Genomic DNA, 22,055 nt, shown 5'->3' on the forward strand with positions numbered 1-22,055 from the left:
GGATCTTGTGGGTTTCAACCCCTCTTTTGAATGTAAAGTCTCCCTTAAGTGAAAACCGTCAACCCTAGTGACCTCCTTTCTCTCTCCTTGGAGTGGTGGGGGGAACACTTAGGGTTCAATCGCGATTTTCTGCTTTACATGTAGTACATAGCAAATCAGACATTACACATGTAGTGGGCATTGCTACACATTTTTAGAAAATTCCAAGAGAATCCCACTTGGTAGCAGTCAAGAGGATTCTTGGATATCTGAAGGGAACTATAGATTATGGATTGTGGTATCCATAGAGTAATGAATTCAATCTTAAAGTGTTTACTGATGCCAATTGGGCTGGTAATGTGGATGATTGGAAGAGCATAACTGGTGGTGCATTCTTTCTTGGTGGTTGACTTGTCTCATGGATGAGTAAGAAGAAGAGTTGTATCTCTCAGTCTACAGTAGAAGTAGAATATGTAGCAACATTTATGAACTGCACTTAGACAATTTGGATGAAGCATGTATTAAGTGGTTTCAGAGTCCCTATATTTGAACCAGTGAGTATATTTTGTGATAACACAAGTGCAATTGATATTTCCAAGAATCCAGTATTGTATGCTAGAACCAAGCACTTTGAGATCAAGTATCATTTCTTGAGGGAGAAAATTGAGAACAAAGAGGTTGTATTGGAACATGTTTCCAGTAAGGAGAAGTTAGCAAATATATTCACCAAGCCTCTACCGAAGGCTACATTTACCTATTTAAGAGGTAAATTAGGGGTACTGACCCTTCAAGAGGTGAACTAAATGTATGTGCTCCACATCAGTCAGGTATTGCATTGTCAAATATTTGTAGGATTGGTGTGTTGAAGGATGCTACTCCTCAGGGGAGTAGCATAGTGGATCATGGATGTTTGTTCCTCCAATTTGGCATTGTTGTCAAAGGAGGAGAACATGTGAAGAAGAGAAGATATCTACAGTATTGGCTACACATAATATGGAAAAGATTGGGAGAAGATGTGAAGCAGAGAGATATCTTTGTATATTGCCTTGTATATTGCCATCAATGCCAAAGGGGGAGATTGTTGGCATATGTGCAAAGTTGGATGATATGATGATATTGTATGTTGTCATTGATGTCCATATGCTGAAGTATGAACTGATATGTTGGAATGTGACCTGGTATGATAGTATGAAGTGAACCGGTATGATGATGTGAACCGGTATGTGAATCGGTATATGAAAAGTTTGTATTGGGGTTTCATTTGATATGACTACCGATTGGTAGTCTCAGCTTCAGGGTTTCTGGTTGATGCATTCCAAGTCTGTGTGAATCGACCGGTGACATTCTGAAATGAATATGAGATCACATTGCCATGTCAGCCTAATGCGGGTGAAGAATCTCCTTGAGGATATTGCATGAAGAAGATTGATTCTATCTCCCTCAGGAATGTGCAAAATCTTAGTAGATGGAGGAGAGTGCGTGATGGGTTATTAGCTTCCAAAAGTGGTGAGAATGGATGATGGAGAATGTCTTGAGATTTGTTAAAGATTGTTTTATCCTATGTAATGTGATCGAACGGTCAAGATTGGACCGATTGTATTGATAACCCAGATGTTTATGGTTTTAGGTTTTGGCTACTGACCTAATTGTTGTCTATAAGGTCAATGATTATTTGCATTGTGAAGTTGTTGGTAAATGTTATGTGTCTATCCAAGTGAAGAGATACTTGATTCTTGCCAAATTGGTGCAGTAAGTAGAGATCTATAGAGTGTGATTGCAGATGTAAAGGAACTAAAGTGGATCTGCCTTGGTATTAAGTGTTGTTATCAGATCAGTGTATTACCTGTTGACTTCTAACCATTTCAGTAGTTGGAAAATCCCTTTACCCGATAGCTTTAACAGGTTTTTTGTAAATACTTTAAAAAGGTGACTGAAAATCATTGAGTTCTTTAAATCCTATGACAAGGTAACCTTTAGTAGGGTTCTAACCTTTAACTGGGTATTTAGCCATCCCTTAACCGGGTGATCCCTAGCAGGATCAGTTCCTAGCAGAATCTATTGTAAAGTCTTTAACTGGACTAAGCTTCTAACAGAGTGGACTTCAGAAGAGTTAAAGAACAACTTGTGGTTATTCATCCCCACCATGGTTTTGGCCTATTGGGTTTCCATGTAAAAAATCAGTGTGTTATATGTGATGCTTTTTCATGCGATGTCTTAGTGTTTTTTGTCAAGTGGTAATGCATGCTGATCTAGTGGTCATTATATTTTTGATGTATTACTTGTTTAAGCATATGGGTGAAGTGGAAATAAGATGTTAGGATTTGTGAAGATCTAAATGTTACTGGTTTATGTCTTTCACAGTCTCACTGTGTTTTATCGGTAGTGTCCTGATTTAGATCGGTGATGTTGTTTACCAGTTTGTACAGTCTTTGCAGTTTAAGTTGTTAAAGAACCTTTTGTCTATATCGATTCACCCCGCCCTCTCAGTATCTGTTGAGCATTTATTGTTCATCATTACTCACCAATTTATATTTAAAAAAGTATACCCATGTATGTTTGGAGAAGTCATCAATGAATGTGAGCACATACTTAGACCCTGAAAAAGATGGAGTCAAAAGTGTCATAAGATCATTGTGTACCAAGTCCAAGGGTTCCTTAGTATGTGTGGCTCTACCTTTAGGAAAATTATCCTTCTGATTCTTTCCAAGTGCACAACCTTGACATACACCATTAGTACAAGATATCTAAGGGAGCCCAATCACAAGTACCCGTGTGCTCGTCTATTGTAAGTATCTGTAATTGACATGGCCAAAACACTAATGCCAAAGTTTGATCATTGAATCTACTTGTGCAACAAGAGAAACACCTGAACCATCTGGACTCTCAAAGCCATCAAACCTATATAATTGAGAATTAAAATCAACACTACTAGTAGCCATAACCAAACTGAGATCATGGAGATCTCTAATAGCCACATAATGTGGTGAGAACTCAACTATTTTACTAGAGCCAGAATGACAAATCTGATAAACAAAGAGGAGGTTTGTCGAAATGTCAGGAACTAGAAGAACATCCTGAATACAACCACCTATCAATGGAACAGTACTTGAACCTAATTCTGATAGCATGAAGAAGTTGAGAAATACAACTTCAAAGATCCCAAGAGCACTTGCAAGAAAAATACCCTTCACAAGAGAATAATGGAGGCAAAAAACAATAATGGCTCTGAAGAAAAAAATTATCATTCAGAGAGGGAATAAATAAAAAAGTACAATACAATCCTTATAAAAGGAGAATATGCAACCCTAAATATGTGCAACCATAAAGAAATCCTAAAGGAATAAAGTGTATTTAATAATTATAATAATTATTAAATACGTACCATATTATTAAATGCCTAAGTTTAATTGAAGTGTAGAGGATAATAGACTAATAATTAAATAAATAATAATTAGCTAATGCATGAAAACTCTAACATATTTAATTTATATATATAATTGTCTCGAAGGTTACATTTTATTTGTTTCAAATACATTATGCCTTTAACAATTTTTCCGCTAAATTATTTTTTTAAATTACAAAAAAGTTATGATTGAATTTTCCCGCTAATATTTTCATTAAATTTTCCCACTAAAAATTACAAAAGAAACAAATTATATATACTATATTTTTCCATTAAATTTTCCCACTAATGGGATGTGCATTGAATATCATCCATAGGATTAATTCAATCTCCACCGTTGGATTCTAGGGATACAAAGAAACTTAAAATCAAACCACAAAAAAGGAAAGGAGTTCAAACCATAACTTTATTTTTGCAGGTTGTAGCAACATTCCTCTCCTTGGAGGTATGATTGTGGTTTTGAAGAGGGATTGATCTAAGAAGAGAGTCATGCTAAATTTTTTCTCATGCAAAGTCCATTGGAGATTTTTTTACCAATTTATTTTCAAATGCATATGCTAATAATTTTTTTTGGGATTTTGTTTGTAGGTTGCTTGCCCTCTTTCTAGGGTTTTGTTTGCAATTTGAATATTATTGTTTTCCTCTTATTAGTTCTAGTTTTCCTTTTATTTCATATGAAGCATATGGTTTTCTTCTTATTTCATTTTCTCAAAGAAAACACTAGATCTAATGTGTCTCTCCTTCTTTTTTTTTTTTAATAGGCATCCAGGTATACATCCAAAAGAAATGAGGTATACAAAAAAAATGGTGAAAGAAATGACATTTGGAGAAAATGGCAGGTATTTACTTATTTTTCATTTCTTTTTCTATTTTGAAAGGGATGTGAAATCCCCATGAGGGTGGCGTAGTCCCATGGAGGTTGCGACAACCCTATTGGGGTATCATAGTCCATGGAGGCTTTGGGGGTGTCATAGTCCATGGGTGCTGCGACATTGCCCATGGGGGTGTCATAGTCCCATAGAGGTTGTGACACTGCCATGGGGTGCCACAGTCCATGGAGACTGCAACATACCCCATGGGGGTGTCGCAGTCCCATAGAGGTTACGACATCCCCATGGGGGTGCCACAGTCCCTGGAGGCTGCAACATTCCCTCGTTTGCAATTTTTTAAAAATATTTTAAATTTTTCATTTATTTTTAATTTTTATATATATAATATTATATATTACTATATATAATATTATATAATATTATATATATTATATATATATTATACACACACACATATGTACTATATATGCATATACATTTTTATGTTAAATTTATAACACAAACCCACAAACCCAAAACTCAATCAATGACTAATTAAATCTTTCATGACTAAATAAATGACCAATTAACAACAATTAATGACTACATAAATGGCAACATTGTGTGATTATTTTGGACACTTTTTGTCGATTTATCGATGAAAACGTAGTGCCACTATTTGACGAAAGTTCATCAAAATTTAGATGAAGCAAATTTCATCAAAAGAAGTGAAAAAAAGTGACAAATTTTTTTTCGGTGTTTCGTTGAAAAAGCGACGAACGTTCATCTAAATTTGGATGAACTTTCATCAAAATATGGAGTCAAATGCATTAGTGATCAATCACATGAATCTCCAAGCATAATGAGTCATATTGAATATCATAAGTCCACATAGAGTACTAGCATCATCATCTATATCATCTAAGATAGCAAAAGAATGATGAACAATCATCTAAGTAGTCCACCATATGTCCATATAAGTCTATCAAAATGCAATTAAAAAGGCAAGTCTAGGAGGGACACTACAAGTTTTGAGAACCTTAGGATCAAAGAAGTTGAGTCTATTCAAGAATATATTACCAGGACCCAAGCTATTGCTAATCAACTTAGAACTCAAGGAGAAACTATCACAAAGCAAAAATTTATGGAGAAAATTTTAAGATCTCTTCCTCCAAAGTTTGATCCAATTGTGATAGCCATAGAAGAAAGTAAAGATATAACTACATTTCAAGTTGTAGAATTGGTAGGTTCATTGTAGTCATATGAAGAGTCTTGTGCAAGCTTTCTAGTCTACTGTGAGAGTCGAAGAAAAGTCTTTAATGCTTCTTTCACTCCAATAATTTCAAGGAGAGTCTTCTTCAAATAGAGGACATGGTAGAGGAAGAGGAAGAGGAAACAATAGAGGATGAGGAAGAGGTTATGTGGATCATAGAAACATCCAATGTCAGTATTTTGACCTATATGTGCACTATGAATCTGAATGCAAAAAGAAGATATTTGATTTGAAAAATTCAAGAGCCAACTATGTTGAAGAATCTTTTGAAGGCACAAGGAATTCCACATTCTTTGCATGCAACTTCACCAAGCAACCTCAATCAGATGTGTGGTTTCTAGACAGTGGTTGCTCCAATCATATAACAGGTAAATCTGATATTTTTATCAAGTTAGATGACTCTATGAGAAGTCATGTTAAATTTGGTGATGACCTAGAGGTTGATGTGATAGGAAGTAGTACCCTAGCAATGACAACTAAGGAAGGTGATATTACTTTGATTCATAATACTTTGCATGTGCCAAAGTTAGAGCATAATCTCTTAAGTATTGGGCAGCTTCTAGAAAAAAATTATAAGGTCGTTTTTGAAGATAAATGCTGCAAAATGTTTGATAAATCTACTAACCATCATCTTGTAGCAAAGGCTTATATGATAGAGAATATTCTTTTTCCTCTCACGTTGGGTTCTACTAGGATGCATGCTCTCAAAGAAACCACAAATGATTCGTGGTTGTGGCACCAATGGTATGAATAATAATTTACACAAAATTGTTTCAAAAAGAAGATAAAACTTTATATTTATTCAAAACTAAATATAAAACACTCCCTAATCACGTGATCAAGGAGTGTTTTGTATTTAGTTTTGAATAAATATAAAGTTTTTTTTTTTTATGAAGCAATTTTGTGTTTATTGCAATGTAGAAATTTGTGTCTATTATTTATTTTCTTCATTTGGTACCAGAGCCATGGTCCAGAAATTATCTGAGTTAAATTGCTGAAGTTGCAAAAAGATCAAGGAAGACACGAATCGTAAGAAGGAAGGTCGATGAGATGAGAAGATCATTGTTTTCAAGATGAATCTTTGCTACCACATTTGAAGTCCCAAGAATGTCATAATCAAACAAGGATGATTTTATGTTCAAGGTTATTGTAATGGAAGTTTATTCCTGCTAGTCTAAGTGTGTAGTTTGAAGAGTCCAACCATAGGTGTTGAAGAATAAATCCAACACATCAAATGAAGGACAAAAAATGAACTCGATCTTCATAAGAGGAGGTCGAAGTCAAAAGGATTCGCAATCCAACAATAGAAGGAAATAAGTTTTTAAATGACCTCATATCTGAGAAGATCTAGCTAGCGTAGTAAAGTTTGAAACCACCTATGAATGGTGAAGCCCTCAATTTGTGAGGAATCCCAATCATGGTCTTTGAGGAGGCCATAGTGTTTTTTGTCAAGAAAAAGGAGAGAAGATCACAAATTTTGTGAAAGCTAGAGAAATTATTTTAAGCCATTAACATGCAATCATGTGAGGAAGTCAGATTCAAGTGTTAGAAAAGGCTTGAAGAAGTTAAAAGTTAAGAATTCACACTCTAAAAAAAGATCATAGCATGATGGATCGTGGTAGGAGTTGAGCTCGTTGAACCCAAATGAATATATAAATGTTCTTTGTGTTAAATCAATTAGTGGTTGAAATTAAGGGGGACAATGTTGACATGTTAATTTTCCCACATGCATGTGATAAAATATAATTTGAACTACAATTCATTGGATGAGATAAAAATATAATTTTGGTAATTTCTCCCACTTGTATGAGAAGAAATCTAGTTTGTAAGAGCTAAAATAAGAGCTCTAAAAATATAATTCACATCAAGATTTTAACTAAATGTTTGATCTTTTATTTTTGGCTAGCATTCAAGTGCCAAACACCTCTATATAAATAGGTAAATTATAATGAAATCTTTATCCTTGATCAATCGATCATTGTTCCTTGATCACGTGATGAAGAAGTGTTTTGTATTTAGTTTTGAATAAATATAAAATTTTATTTTCTTTTTGAAACAATTTTGTGTTTATTACTATGTAGTAATTTGTGTCTATTATTTATTTTCTTCACGATTAGGCTATATAAAGCATAGCAACATAAAGAAGATGGCATCTCAGACAGAGTTGGATGGAAAGGCTAGGGTTGGAGAGACTATGATGCCTATAGGCACATGAGGAAAAAGATTGGATGCTTAGGAATGCCTTGTAGAAGGTAATTTCAATCATTTTTTTTTCCAAAATATAATGTCTCGTAGGTAATAGGTTTGAGTCTCACTATAAATAGTGTTTGATTCAATGCTAATGGCTGGTTTTAGGGACCATTTCACAAGAGCAAGGGATTACTTTGGATGCAAGTCATTACTTTTCATTTTTAGATTAATGCAAGTATCCCACAAGCACAAAAAAAATTGTATGAAAACTCATGTCAGGTTTTCTAAATTGCTTCCATTTGAGATTATTATTAAATGTGATCTCTATTGTTTTTTTCCTAATTTTAGAAAATTTATGTTAGGTTAATTTAATCTTATCTGATGCAATCTAAAAATTACTACTAAAAATTATTTAGTTTTGAATAAATATAATGTTTTATCTGCTTTCTGAAGCAATTTTGTGTTTATTACTATGTAGCAATTTGTGTCTATTATTTATTTTCTTCACGATTAGCTTATATAAAGCATAGCAACATAAAGAAGATGACACCTCAGAAGGACTTGGATGGAAAGGCCAGGGCTAGAGAGACTATGATGCCTATAGGCACACGAGGAAAAAGCTTGGATGCTTAGGAATGCCTTGTAGAAGGTAATTTCAATCATTTTGTTTTCCAAAATATAATGTCTCGTAGGTAATAGGTTTGAGTCTCACTATAAATAGTGGTTGATTCAATGCTAATGGCTAGTTTTAGGGACCATTTCACAAGAGCAAGGGATTACTTTGGATGCAAGTCATTACTGTTCATTTTTAGATTAGTGCAATAATTTCACAAGAAAAAAAAATTGTATGAAAACTCATGTCATTTTTTCTAAATTACTTCCATTTGAGATTATTATTAAACATGATCTTTGTTGTTTTTTTTCCTAGTTTTAGAAAATTTATGTTAGATTAATTTAATCTTATCTGATGCAATCTGAAAATTACTACTATTATAATCTTTTCAAGTTGAGTCGAGTTGGACTATTAACTGTCTTGAGTCCTTCCTGATTTGACATATTCATTAAGCTGTGTAGTAAGCATTGCTTGATGCATGAGTCATGTCTAATAGAACCATTCTTTACTATTCTTGCAAGGTTTGTGTTCATTTGATGTCCAAAACTTATATCACTGGCTTAAAATATGTGGCTCTATTATTCATGACACAGATGGCATTTGTCATCAAATTTAGTTCTATGGCTTCAACTTCTAATTTATCAAACAAATTTGACTCCATGGCTTCAACTCCAAATTTACCAAACAATAAAGTCAAATTTATTATTATTCAGTTATCCATCTAAATATAACTTTCATTCAATATATATCTCTTGTATTATAAAACACTCACATAATTTCATCCTCTATTCAATAAACTGCTTCATTATAGTTGTAATACACTAGAGTGTGAATTTTTATCTTAGACTAATCTACAATCTAATTTTTTTTAAACTTTCAATGATCTTTCATCAAAACCCTTAATTTGACTGGAATTGCCACCTTTGTACAAGAAAACCTGCAAAACTTAAATACAATTCACGTGACTTTGTGTAAGGAACAATATCACTAAACGTTTACCTCTAAAATCTAAATCCATTAAGTAGAATTTATCTCATTACATAAGCATTCCTTAGATTCAAAAATCACTCCTCATTACCACTTCAGCCTTATTAGTTCAATATAATCACTTCACTTCACTTTAGGCATACTAAATATTAATCCCACTGTAAGAAAACCAAATCCTAAGCTGTTATGAACAAATAGCACACCTTTACAAACTCAAACCCTTCAAATATTTTATTCGGTGGTTCAAAATAAGAGGAAGAGAAAAATCAATGCATTTCAAGACATAAATCATGGTTAATGACACTAGCAGGAAAATTAAATGTACTGCAAAGTAGCGAAGTTCCTGCCAGGAAAGAAAGGGCTGAGTTTGAAGAAAGGAGTGAAATGATTTAATCTGTTGGAAAATGTTAAAAAATTGCTTGGAAATGCGAAATACAATAAACTGGTTTTAGAACACTACAGAAGTCTTGGAAGGGAAAGTATTCTTACCACTTGTAATGACTAATTTTGTTGTTCAAAATCCATAAACAAATCAAATAATAGTGAAAACAGGGGTCTTTGTTTAGTTGGAACCATACGCAAAGAAAGGGAGGAATTCATATGAAGCATTCCAAAAGTTGGCAGCACTAGGTGCATAGCGCAAAGTTACAGAGTCTATAGGAGCTTCTAGCTATTCTTGTCATAGACCAAAGTTTCCAGAATCTAGTTTATCAAACTCGGTGATAAGGAAGCCGTTAGCAGTGAGTCATCCCAGTTCTACCTTTAATCAACCTGTATATTCTTGTTCAGATGTCGGGAGTTTATCAGTGTTCCCAATGAGTTATTGTTACTCTCATTTTCTAAAATGCTTTTCAACCTTATAAATGATTTGATGTAAATGCGTTGAAAGTTGATTTTTATTGTGATTCATGATGAGGACTATCAAAAGGGTGTTGGCCTACAACAAAGCATAAAAATGCCAAGACTTTGTATTCTTTTGAAATTTTCCCAACGCCTAGGAATTCGTAAATGTTGAGCAGGCTCAAGAATGTATGGCCTCAAATTGTGTATAAAGTAATACATATTTTGTGGAAGGAAGAAGACTATTCTATGATCTCTACTGCAGGGATGTCATAATGGCCACACATCCCACAAATATACAAAATCCCATTCCAAAAATGGACAAATCCCTACTAAACTATTACAGCAGTTTTAAATTCAATAAAAGGCGGCCACCATGAATATTTTTTCTTAAAATAGCGAAATGCTCAGTGGAGGTGGGGGCGTAAACATGAAAAGGGCAGTTACAGCAGAAGTGAAAAGGTGAAGGGTGAAATCTTAGTAGAAACCCTTCACATAGAGACATCTATGAGTAGTACTCTACAATTGCTTATAGAAAAACATATTTACATTTAAGTTTTAGAATGTCCAATCTAACAGAAAAATCGCTTCCGATGTGTTTCATTATTGGACAGAAAAATCGCTTCCGATGTGTTTCATTCTCACAATTTTGCAAGCAAAAACATGTTAACCATATTTAGGAAGCATTCCTCTAAGAAAGAAGAATATGAAATAGATAACTTTAACTAGGTAGGAGTAATATATACAAAATAAAGCCCTGAGTAGACCTGATCACTCCAAACCAAAGTTTGCATTATAAGTTCATTCACATTTACAGGATTGCGTTGAATGCATAGTATTCATTAATTACACTGATCTATACAGAGAATTTCTCTGCAACTAAATTTGCATGTTGTCCTTTGGTCGTCCATTTCCCTTACCCATGCCTGCTTCAAACTCAATAGCAACAGTCCTCCTATCATCCACACCGAAGGCAACGAGAATAAGTAGTAGGGGATAGCTAATGGAGGTAAGGCACCAATTGATTAGAAGTTTTGTCAACAACAGCGCCTGCACTCTGCTAAAAGATGCTAGTGATGCTTGTTTACTATGGCAAGGGATTTTATTTATGTATGAGAGGTTTTAGAAATCCTTTGATTTTACTCTTCTCTTTTAGATTTGAAACCCTTTGTTTAGTTCTTCATGATAAATATTATAATCTATTGGTATTTCTTTGTAAAAGTTAGATGCAATATTTTACGAATCCCATACCCTGTGAGTGGGATGCTGTAATTTATCCGATTTTAGCAATTTATGTTGTGGTATTTAACCTAAATTGGATCTTTCTCACAAACTCTCATGAAGCTTCGTCTTGTATTGTTCAGCTTATACCCTTTGAATTGTCCACCTTTTGAAGTCATTCCATATTGACTTAGACCTTGAGTCTCGTATTGTACAAATCTACTAGTTATAGACAGTTTGGTTTCCCTGCTAACGAATAGTTCTTTTACATTAGGTAGATACCCATTAAAAAATCTTTTAAAAATATTACAAAGTCTCGGCACAATCACTCTGCAGACTAATACACAAATGTGCAAATGCTATATTGCACGTATCTACTATTTATAAATACTTTGATTAACTGCTAGTAAACAGTTCTTTTGCATTTGGGCAGATACGCAATAAAAAATATTTGTAATTTCTGATCACTTTCAATATTTAACAGTATTCAATCAGATTCAAATTTTAATGCAAGGTAGCCTTTTGTCAAACCTAACAACCATAACAACTTGTAATGCGTAAATGCTACTTTTGGAAATTGTTTGACTAGTGGAATACTCTGATTCTTGACTAAAGTCATTCAGGTCTAATCAAGAGAACGATCACTCCACAGAATGACACTTGGATGTGTAGAATGTTTATCTAATCTCAGGTGTAAAACTCTGAACTAAAAGCACAATAATTCAACATAGAAGTTTAAAAATATACAACATGATTTTTGAATAATTGTAGGAAAAGATCATACTAAAAAATTTGAGAGATACTACCAGTAGCATACAAACATCTTACCAATAGTTCCATATAGTTGATAAAATTGTACAACTCTCTTAAATAAGGAAATTAGAAACCTCGATGTCTAAATAGTTTGACCTGGAAGCAATCTCCATTCTAGTTGCAACCATGCTTGAAATTATGGATATCGTCTCTAATATATAAAAGCAAGAATTCAATTGAAATATAGCTATTGAAGGATGCAACCTAAACTTTAAATAAATTCTTTTAAGTTAGTGGATAGAGTGAAGCAGATAAAATGAGATTGATAACCATCAAACTAAGGAGGTCTAACTTGCTTATTCATTTAAAATGAGATTGATAAAATGAGATTGATAACAATTGTGATTAATATGATGTGTAAGTCAACGTAATCTCTGCACATTGATCTTGAGACCTGCAAAATTCCAAAAAGATTTCTCCATTGCTGATTAGTTCTCTAATGAAATGATATCTAATGTCAATATGTTTGCTTCTCTTGTGGAATACTGGATTCTTTGACAATGCTATGGCTGAATTGTTGTCACAGTAGATCTTTGTTGCCTCCTCTTGTTCTTGTTTGAGATCTTTCAAAACTCTTCTCATCCAAATTGCTTGACATGATGCACTTGTGGCTGCTACATACTCTGCTTCAGCTGATGAAAGAGTGACAATTGGTTGTTTCTTTGAAGACCATGAAACTACACCTGTTCCAAAATGAAAGACATAGCCGGAAGTGCTCTTCCTATCATCAATGCTTCCAGCACTATCACTATCCGTGTATCCTATGAGTTTGAACTCTTTTGAACTTGAATATTGGATCCCATAATTCTTGGTTCCACTCACATATCTCAAAATTCTTTTACCAGCTTGCCAATGTGAAACTTTTGGAGACTCCATGAACCTTGAAATCAAACTTACACCATACATAATGTCTGGCCTTGTTGCTGTTAAATACATGAGGCTTCCAACAAGTTTTTTATACAAAGTTGGATTTACCTCAGTTCCTTTGTCATCTTTACTCAATTTCAAACCTGTCACAATTGGTGTTGGGGCTGATTTGCAATTCATCATATTAAACCTCTTCAAAATGTCATTTGCATATTTTGTTTGAGAGATGAATATACCATTTTCATTTTGATTCACCTCAATGCCAAGAAAATACTTCATTAAACCCAAATCAGTCATCTCAAATTCTTTCTTCATATCTGATTTGAACTTGTCAATTGATAGATCACCCGTGAATACTAAGTCATCAACATATAAGCAAACAATTATGATCTCACCTTGCTCATTCATTTTGGTGTATAAAGTAGGCTCACTGCTGCACCTATTGAATCCATTTTGTAAAAGATAAGAGTCAATTTTTCTATACCATGCCCTTGGGGCTTGTTTGAGTCCATAAAGAGCCTTCTTGAGCTTGTAAACCTTGTTTTCATGACCCAAAGTCTCATAACCAGGTGGCTGTTCCACATAGACTTCTTCTAAAATGCCATTCAAGAAAGCTGATTTCACATCCATTTGATATACTGCCCATTTGTTTTGAGTTGCTATGGCTAATATTGTTCTTACGGTGTCCATACGAGCAACCGGTGCAAATGTCTCATTGTAGTCTATTTCGGGTTGTTGAGAGTAACCCTTTGCTACTAACCTTGCCTTATGTTTTTGGACATCACTATTTGCATTCAATTTGGTTTTGTAAACCCATTTCACTCCAATCACCTCTTTTCCTTGTGGAAGATTCACCAACTCCCATGTTTGATTCTTTTCAATAGAATCTATTTCTTCATCCATTGCAAGCATCCATTTTTCTTCTTTAATTGCTTTTTCAAAATGAATTGGATCATCTACATGTGAATATAAAGCAAAAAGAGAAGTTTGTCCTTCATTGTTTCCACTTTCATTTTGCTCATAAATCTCTCTTAAACTTCTGATTTTTTGTCTTCTAGCTTGCCAATGTAGGATTTGACATGTCACTTGATGTAGACCCTGTGGAATGTGGACTTGCTGTCCCTGCACTAAAAATCCCTGTTGTTGATGGTGTTTGCTGCCTATTTGCTTGAGTGTTTGTTTGCATACGTGATGTTGTTCTTACACTTGATGATGGTGTTGCTTGACTACCTTGTTGTCCTTGAATGGGTGTAGGAGGACTGACATTTGGAAGACTGCCTGCTGCTATATCATCTTCATTTTCTTCTTGTGGTAAAGTGGCTACAATATTAATGGTTTTATCCATGGTTCCATCCCATGCTTCATCTTCTACAAATTGAACATCCCTGCTGATTATTACCTTCTTGCTGATTGGATTATATAGCTTGTATGCCTTGGATTCATTACTATATCCCACAAATATGCATTTTTCTCCTTTGTTGTCTAATTTTCTTCTCAATTGATTAGGTACATGTGCATATGCAACACATCCAAAAACTCTCATGTGAGCAACATTATGTTTTCTTCCACTCCAAGCTTCTTCCGGAATCATATTCTTCACACTTTTTGTTGGACATCTATTCATTATATAGGCTGCACATGATATAGCTTCAGCCCAATACTCATTTGGCAAATGTTTGGCCTTCAACATGCTTCTAGCCATTTCCATGATTGTCCTATTTTTCCTTTCAGCTACCCCATTTTGTTGAGGTGTGTAGCTAGTGGTGAATTGCTTGTGGATTCCATGTTTCTTGCAAAATCTTAGAAGATCATTTGAGATGTATTCACCACCTCTATCCGTTCTCAATACTTTGATGTAGTGACCACTTTGTTTTTCAACTAGAGCTTTGAATTGACAAAAATATTCAAACACTTCACTTTTATGCTTTAGAAAGTAAATCCATGTTTTCCTTGAGTAATCATCAATAAATGTTAAAAAGTAGAATCTACCACCTATTGAGGGTGTTTGCATTGGGCCACACAAATCTGAATGGATTATCTCCAAAGGTGCCTTAGCTCTCATTGACATACCTGCTGGAAATAATTCTCTATGCTGCTTTCCAAAGATGCACCCTTCACATACTCTTTCCGGTTTCTCAATTAAAGGCAATCCATTGACCATGTTTTTCCTATGAAGTAGATTTAAAGCTGCAAAATTTAAATGCCCAAATCTTAGATGCCAAAGCCAATTTTCATCTTTAATTTCTTCTTGAAAGATTACTTGAGTGACTGCTGTAGTTTTTTCTTCATCCTCTTGTGAGTTTGTTGAGGGGGGTCCTTGAGCAAATTTAATTTTTAAATCAGGTTTTATCCTTAATGGAAACATCCTATTGTTTGTCATTTGAACCTTTGCTATGAGCTGATTGCTTGGATATTTGTCTAAAATTATGCACTCTTTGTTTTTGAAAGAGACTCTATAACCCTTTTGGACAGGCTGCCCAATGCTCATTAGATTATGTTTTAAACCGGGAACAAAATAGACATCGGTTATATGTTTCTTCTCCCCCTTCTTGGTTAGAATGTTGATGTTCCCTTTTCCTTTGACTTCAACTTTATTATCATTGCCCAAAGTTACATCAGACTTTATGTTGTTATCCAAACTAGAAAACATTTCTAAATTCCCTGTCATATGATTGCTACAACCCGAATCTAAGAACCATACATCTTTTTCATTTGCTTGAGCAACATTGCATGCCAAAAACATAGTGCGTTGTTCTGATTTTTGGTTTTGATTTTCTTTTATGAAATTTGCATTTTGCTGCCTAGAGTCATATTGTTTCTTTCTACATTCATTCATATAATGCCCAAATTTCTTGCAATAGTGACATTGGACTTGAGATTTGTCATACCTTTGGATTTGAAGGTGATTTTGAGATGGATTTTGACATGAATATTGGCTGCTACCTCTTCCACTTGAGCTTGATGGGTTGCCTCCTCTTCCTCTATGAAAATTTCTTCCTCTACCTCTGAAATTTGATCTACCTTTGCCTCTACCATGGCTGATTAAAACTTGAGACTTGAATGCATGCTCCAACGAAGTGTTTGCTGTCCTACTCAGCCTATGTTCATGAGAAATAAGAGATGCATGAAGTTCATCAACTAAAAACTGTGAGAGATCTTTTGTCTCCTCTATGGTTACAGCAATTGATTCAAATTTTGTGGGCAAACTCCTTAAAATCTTTTCAACCACTCTTTGATCTTCAAGTGTCTCTCCATGAGATCTGATTTGATTTACTAATCCAATGATTTGAGTGAAGAATGAATCTACTGATTCAGTGTCCTTCATATATATTGTTTCAAAGTCCCTTCTCAACATTTGTAGTTTGGCTGTCTTCACCTTTGTCATTCCTTGGTAGGCTGTTTGGAGAATATCCCATGCTTGTTTTGATTTTGATGCACCTTGAATCCTTGGAAAAATGCTTTCATGAACTCCTTGAAAGATGAAGAAGAGAGCTTTTGAATCCTTCTTTCTATTTTCCTTCAATAAATCTTTATCTGCTTGAGACAATGCATTATATGCTGATGTGTCTATTGGTTCTGGGTAGCCATTCTCAACAAGCTCCCATAAATCTTGAGCACTAAACAATGCCTTCATTGTGATTGCCCAGTAGTCATAGTTCTTGCCATTAAATTGAGGAATTTGTGGGTTTGTCAAGCTTGTGCTTGCCATTGTTGGCTGTGAATACCCTTGATCAAAAAATAAACTTTGTTGAAGCTTTTTGTTGATGAAGCTCCTGCACTAATAACCTTCAGTTCTTCCTTAAAGCTTTCCTTGAGCAACCTTTGGCTCTGATCAACCTGCTCTGATACCACGAGCTGGTTCTGGAGGCAGAGATGAAGAAACAGAGAAGGGCAAAATAGAGACAGAAAATACTGGAAGAAATCTAAAGTTAATCTGCTCTGAGAACAAGAGACAAAAACATTCAAATAACCAGTCCTTCTCTTCATTCATTCAAATATCAAACCATACAAATAAGACAGAGCTTGAGCTCTTCAAATAGTTTCTTAGACATGAAAAATGGAAACCCCTGTTCTGATTCTGCTCTCTGTTCTCTCTGTTCTGCCCTGTTTTTCTTACCCGTGCGATGCCCTTTTTCACATATATCTCTGTCTTAAAAAAATTATGAACTTAGCCTTTTTGTCATAAGCCAAAAATAAATTCCATCGTATGGGGGAAAACAAAAACTAATTAATTATATTTAATGCTGACTTAGCAGCTACGAGAAAGATATGATCAGGATATGCCATCAAACCAAATTCAAAAACTGTCCTAAAACGGAGGCGAGAAGAGAGAGGAGTAGTTGAGCTTGCAGGAGGAGTATACGGATGCATTAAAGTTCCCTGCAATTGGGATTAAATTCTAACACTGCTTTCATGGTGTTGTTCTCTGTAACACGGTGGAAGAGGCTCTTCCATAAACTGGGCCGCCTGTGGTTTGAAAAGGCTTCTCTGCTGTCTCCCGGATGCTTTGCCTAGAGAAGAAATGTCGCGTCCCTGCTTCCCTCAATTCCAGCCAACTGCAAAATTTAAGATGACATTAAATGTGAAATTCCCTTTAATAAATGAGAATTGTAATGGGGGTACTAAATAGAGAAAGTGGCTATGAGCGAACTTACCTTGCAGCCCAGCAAGCAAAACCAAAATGAATCCAGAAGACTTCGAGCACATATTTCACGAGTATTTGTCATGCATTTTTCAGGCCTCGATTAGGGTCTCTCAATGAGAAACACATTCCTTGCACTGTTGATGATATATGTCTGCACACCGCTTATGTCCAGAACTTTCTGAATATCTGAAACGCGAATAACATTGAGGTAGGAGGACTGCCGTATCTGCACACTGGAAAGTTAAAAAGCTTAGCCATTTCTGAATCTTTCAAATTTATTCAAATAAAGCTCGACCTGGTCACAAAACCAAAAATCAAAACCAGAGGCTTAAAAATCACAAAGAACACAAATAAAGGCCAAAGCATGCAAAAGAAATTAAGCCCCAATCGCCAAGTTTCTGTCCTAATTATTATCTGTCACTGCACCTACGGTGATCTCCAGAAGTTTTGGAGATTCGAAAGTTTTGCAGGCCCTGTCCTAGGGAGGATATATGAGAAAGCAGCTGTCAGCCATCTCCATTGCGAATCAGAGGCAGCAAAAATACATTATATAAAAATTTAGCAAAAAAAAATGCAACTTGTTATATTATATAGCAGAAAATAAACCTATGCATAAATTTCTCGCAATTTGATTGGCTGTAGAAAGAAAGATTAATCACTGTTTAAAAAGCTATGCATTTAATTAGTGATTAAACTAAGTTGCAACAGCCAATCAGCATTAATCTTTTGAAATATTTTTTCAAATATATCATTTGTATAAGTGAAGATGCAATTTTTTAACAAACATATTAATCTAATTTCTCTTTTGGCAATCTTCTATTGGCTTGTATTGACAATAACAGGATTTCAGAATTGGTTTTTATGTTCTCTATGCAAGAGAACGCACATCTCTCTAGTTATTGCTCTGTCAGAACAGATAACGTAGGTCTGTTTATTACACTGGTGAGTGGTGTAGGGTTTATATTTTTTTGTCATATTGTGTCCTTCAAAGACAGGTGTGTTAAGACAGGTGTGTTGCATGCAAATGGTATGTGTGAGCAACTGTCCTTTTCAATGAGAAACATTATTGCCAGCGAATTTCATAAATAACATTGAACAAATAAATTTATGATGAAGCATTTAAATAGCTGATGGGGATTTGGAGCTCGGACAACTTTGTTCTGTGGATGCAGAAGCTGAAGGGAGTTATTTCTGGTTCTGGCACCCTTTAAAGGCAAATTCGGCCACTAAATTTAGCAGTGATGGAAAAATAATGCTAAAATTCTTCCGCTGCTGTTTGCACATGCTCTCAGAAAGGAGAAAGGATGTGGATCTTTTAGCAGAAGAGAAAGCACATGAACTATAGCGGCTAAATTAATATAGAGTGCCTTAAAATATATTTCTGTGATGCAAGAAGAAATTTATAAGAGAATATTTTGCAGTAACACATTGAAGAATTGATATTTTTTTATGTATTGCAGACTCAAAGTTGCTTGGATCAGATGGTGAGGGAGTTTCTAAACTAAAACAATTATTTTCTTTTGCATATGATTATGGTTATGCTGATTGGATTGAATTTGATGCATCTATCGTTCATGGTCCAGTGCCTATTACACTCGAACTGTATTTGAAGTAAATTATTCCCATTACTTTCCATACTAATCCAACATGATTTTAAAGTAATGTTTATGTCAATGATTTTGATATCATGAATTATCTTCAAACTACAATTCAAAAGTTTATATTTAATCTATTTTGTTTTCATTTGATTTTCCCTGAAAATAACTTAACCTTATCTTGCAATATTCCTCTATCTATTGGTAAATAAGTAATAAGTAATAACCACATATATGCAAGGGTTGCTTTTGAGTGCTTATACGTCCTTCATAAGGATATAAAGGAAATCTGGAAATTGAACAAATGATATGCTTCCATGCTTGTTGAAAATTTAAAACAGGTCCCTATATAACTTGCTAATGATATTACATCTTTGTCATGAAACTTGTCCCTTTTAAGTCAAATAATTTTGCATTAGATAAACCTTCTAATCTTCTTCCTTTACCATCCATTGCATATATTCTTTTGTAGGGTAAAGTCTGAGAGTTACTGGAATAGTTTCCCATCTTACTGTGATAATTTCTTTGGTTTTAATGGCTGCTTATTGGTTTATTTAAGTTGCAACTTCACAATTGCATGATTGTTAAGCTTTATTCTTCTATTATAAATTTGTTTCTCTTTGAATATTATATATGAATTGTTACTAGCAATTAAGATTTCCTATATGCATTAGATTGTTTAGGTTTACCCCTCTTGCTGTGTTCTTATTTCTTTAGTGCTTATATTTCAGTTACTTTTCATAACCCAATGTCCCAATGTCCTAATGTCTCCTTTCCTAGTGTCTCCTTTCCTAGTACTTCTCTATTCTGATTTGACACATTTTTAACTTAAAAACACGAAGATAGGATACTAAAATCATTCTCAGAAATAAATTAGCAAACCAAAATATGAAAAAAATTATCAACGAATTGTAATAATAAGCAAAATGTCAAGTTAGAGAGTTATGTTTCCTGGAGAAAGGTTAAAAAAAAATAGGGTACAGAGTTATGTTTTGGAGAAAGGTTAAAAAAAAATAGGGTACAGGTAAAGCTTAGGGTTTTCAAAAAATTACATGTCTACATTCTGAATCACAAATTAAATGGCCCTTTGCATGTCTACATTCTGCAGAATTGACTTACAAGCTCAGCAAAATCTTCTTGTTAGGACCTTCGAGTTTGCAGAAACTCTCTAGCTTCTACAATCTTCTGAGACCAAACGAAAGACTAGTTATTTCTGTCATAAATAAAAATAGATAACCTATCAAAAATATTCTTAAAACATTAAAATTGATTCTTTTTATATTATACTTTCTTTTTTAAATTGTCAGAAGTTTTGGCCGATTCCTGTTAAACGGAATCTGAGTGAAGTTCAGAAGCAGGCACATGAATTCGATCAAGAAATCTTTTCCCTTCTATGGCCTCTTTGTTTCAATAACATTTGAAGACAATGAGATGTAAACACAAAATTAATAGTTTCTTTCCTATTCCTTGAAACCCAAACATTATAATTCTCACCATATCCAACGCACTAACCAATTTGCAAATTCATCAGTTGATGGCACAACTTTGCACATACAATTCATCCATCGACTAGAAGAAAATCTGGAAACGCCCCAAATAAAGAAAGATACTTATGATATATTAAGCATATTTTAGCATTCTTGTTACGAGTTGTTCCTCCACTAATATTGGAAATTGTAATAACTTAAAAGAAATTATGATTGAAATAATTAAAGCCCAACCAAATAACTATAAAGTGATCAATAAAGAGGTCGGGCAGGGCAAATCCAAGCAAACGTAGCAGGGCGTAATCGATTTCCTGAGTTAGATGGTGATTCTAGGGCAATTTTGAGGCAAACTAGGCAACATGACTTAGCACAATACCCTGTAACATCAGCAAGTACCTCCTATGCACCATTTGCAACGGGTTTGAGTCTGAGACCAGTGGAATAAGAGAGCTACATTGCATCTAATCTGATCTGCAACCAACTGTTGTCTGTTTAGAAGACAATGACTAGGGCATAGAAGAGCTATAGCAACTGTAGTAGTCTTTTCTACCATCAAAGCTAGGGCATCGGAGAGGATTTTACCTCACAATCAAGATTAGGAGTGAACATTCTTCAACTACAAACACTTGTGCATAGCCTACAACATCGATTCATCCGGGCATGTCTAGTTACTATGAATGAACAAGACACAAAGGGAACCCTAAGGAAAACAATAAACTTCTAATAAAACCGTTTGCAAGCAAATATAGAAAATTAAACCCCACTCAAAAGAGCTTAAATTTGACGATCCATTGACAAACTCTTAAAGACAAAACCCCACTTAAAAGAGCTTAAATTTGACAATCCATTGACACAAACTCTTAAAGTCAAAACCCCACTTAAAAGAGTTTAAATTTGACGATCCATTGACACAAACTCTTAAAGACAAAACAGGTAGATGAATTTTTTCGCAGTTCTAACAGGTATAATGGTGGTATGATTCTAGTAATTTGAGTTGTTGTGGATGTTGCGGTTGTGATTCATAATGCTTGTGGATGTTTCTGGATCATGTGTCCTTTGTGTTGGTGGTCTGCATTGATTGTTGTGCAAATAATTGTTGATTTTCTCTGGTGTGTTAGTGTTCTTCATTGTTTTGGTTGACCAGATGCTTGTAGCATGTTGCCGATGTTCAATGCATAATTCTTGGAGGTGTTTTGCATTTGAAGTGTATTATATTGGTTTTTTCTATGTCTTAGTTGGCATTACTTGGTCTACATCTGATTTTGTAGCGTGTGTGGTTATATTTTTGTAATTAGGTGATAAGTGTTGGGTTGACCTTGGTGAGGTTGATGTT

General features: G+C 34.5%; 1 long non-coding RNA gene across 2 annotated transcripts; it reads right to left on the minus strand.

Annotated features, from left to right (window-relative positions):
* Positions 1-16,956: 16,956 nt before the first annotated feature.
* Positions 16,957-21,405, minus strand: LOC131875614 (uncharacterized). Of its 2 annotated transcripts, none has more exons than XR_009372434.1 (3): positions 21,305-21,405; positions 17,651-17,873; positions 16,957-17,551 (listed from the first exon to the last, which is right to left on the minus strand). It is a non-coding gene; the product is annotated as an uncharacterized LOC131875614 (long non-coding RNA). The 2 variants fall into 2 exon arrangements; XR_009372433.1 differs by lacking the exon at positions 21,305-21,405 and adding an exon at positions 21,119-21,298.
* Positions 21,406-22,055: the final 650 nt, after the last annotated feature.

Source organism: Cryptomeria japonica, chromosome 5 (genome assembly GCF_030272615.1).
Source record: "Cryptomeria japonica chromosome 5, Sugi_1.0, whole genome shotgun sequence".
Lineage (NCBI taxonomy): Eukaryota > Viridiplantae > Streptophyta > Pinopsida > Cupressales > Cupressaceae > Cryptomeria > Cryptomeria japonica.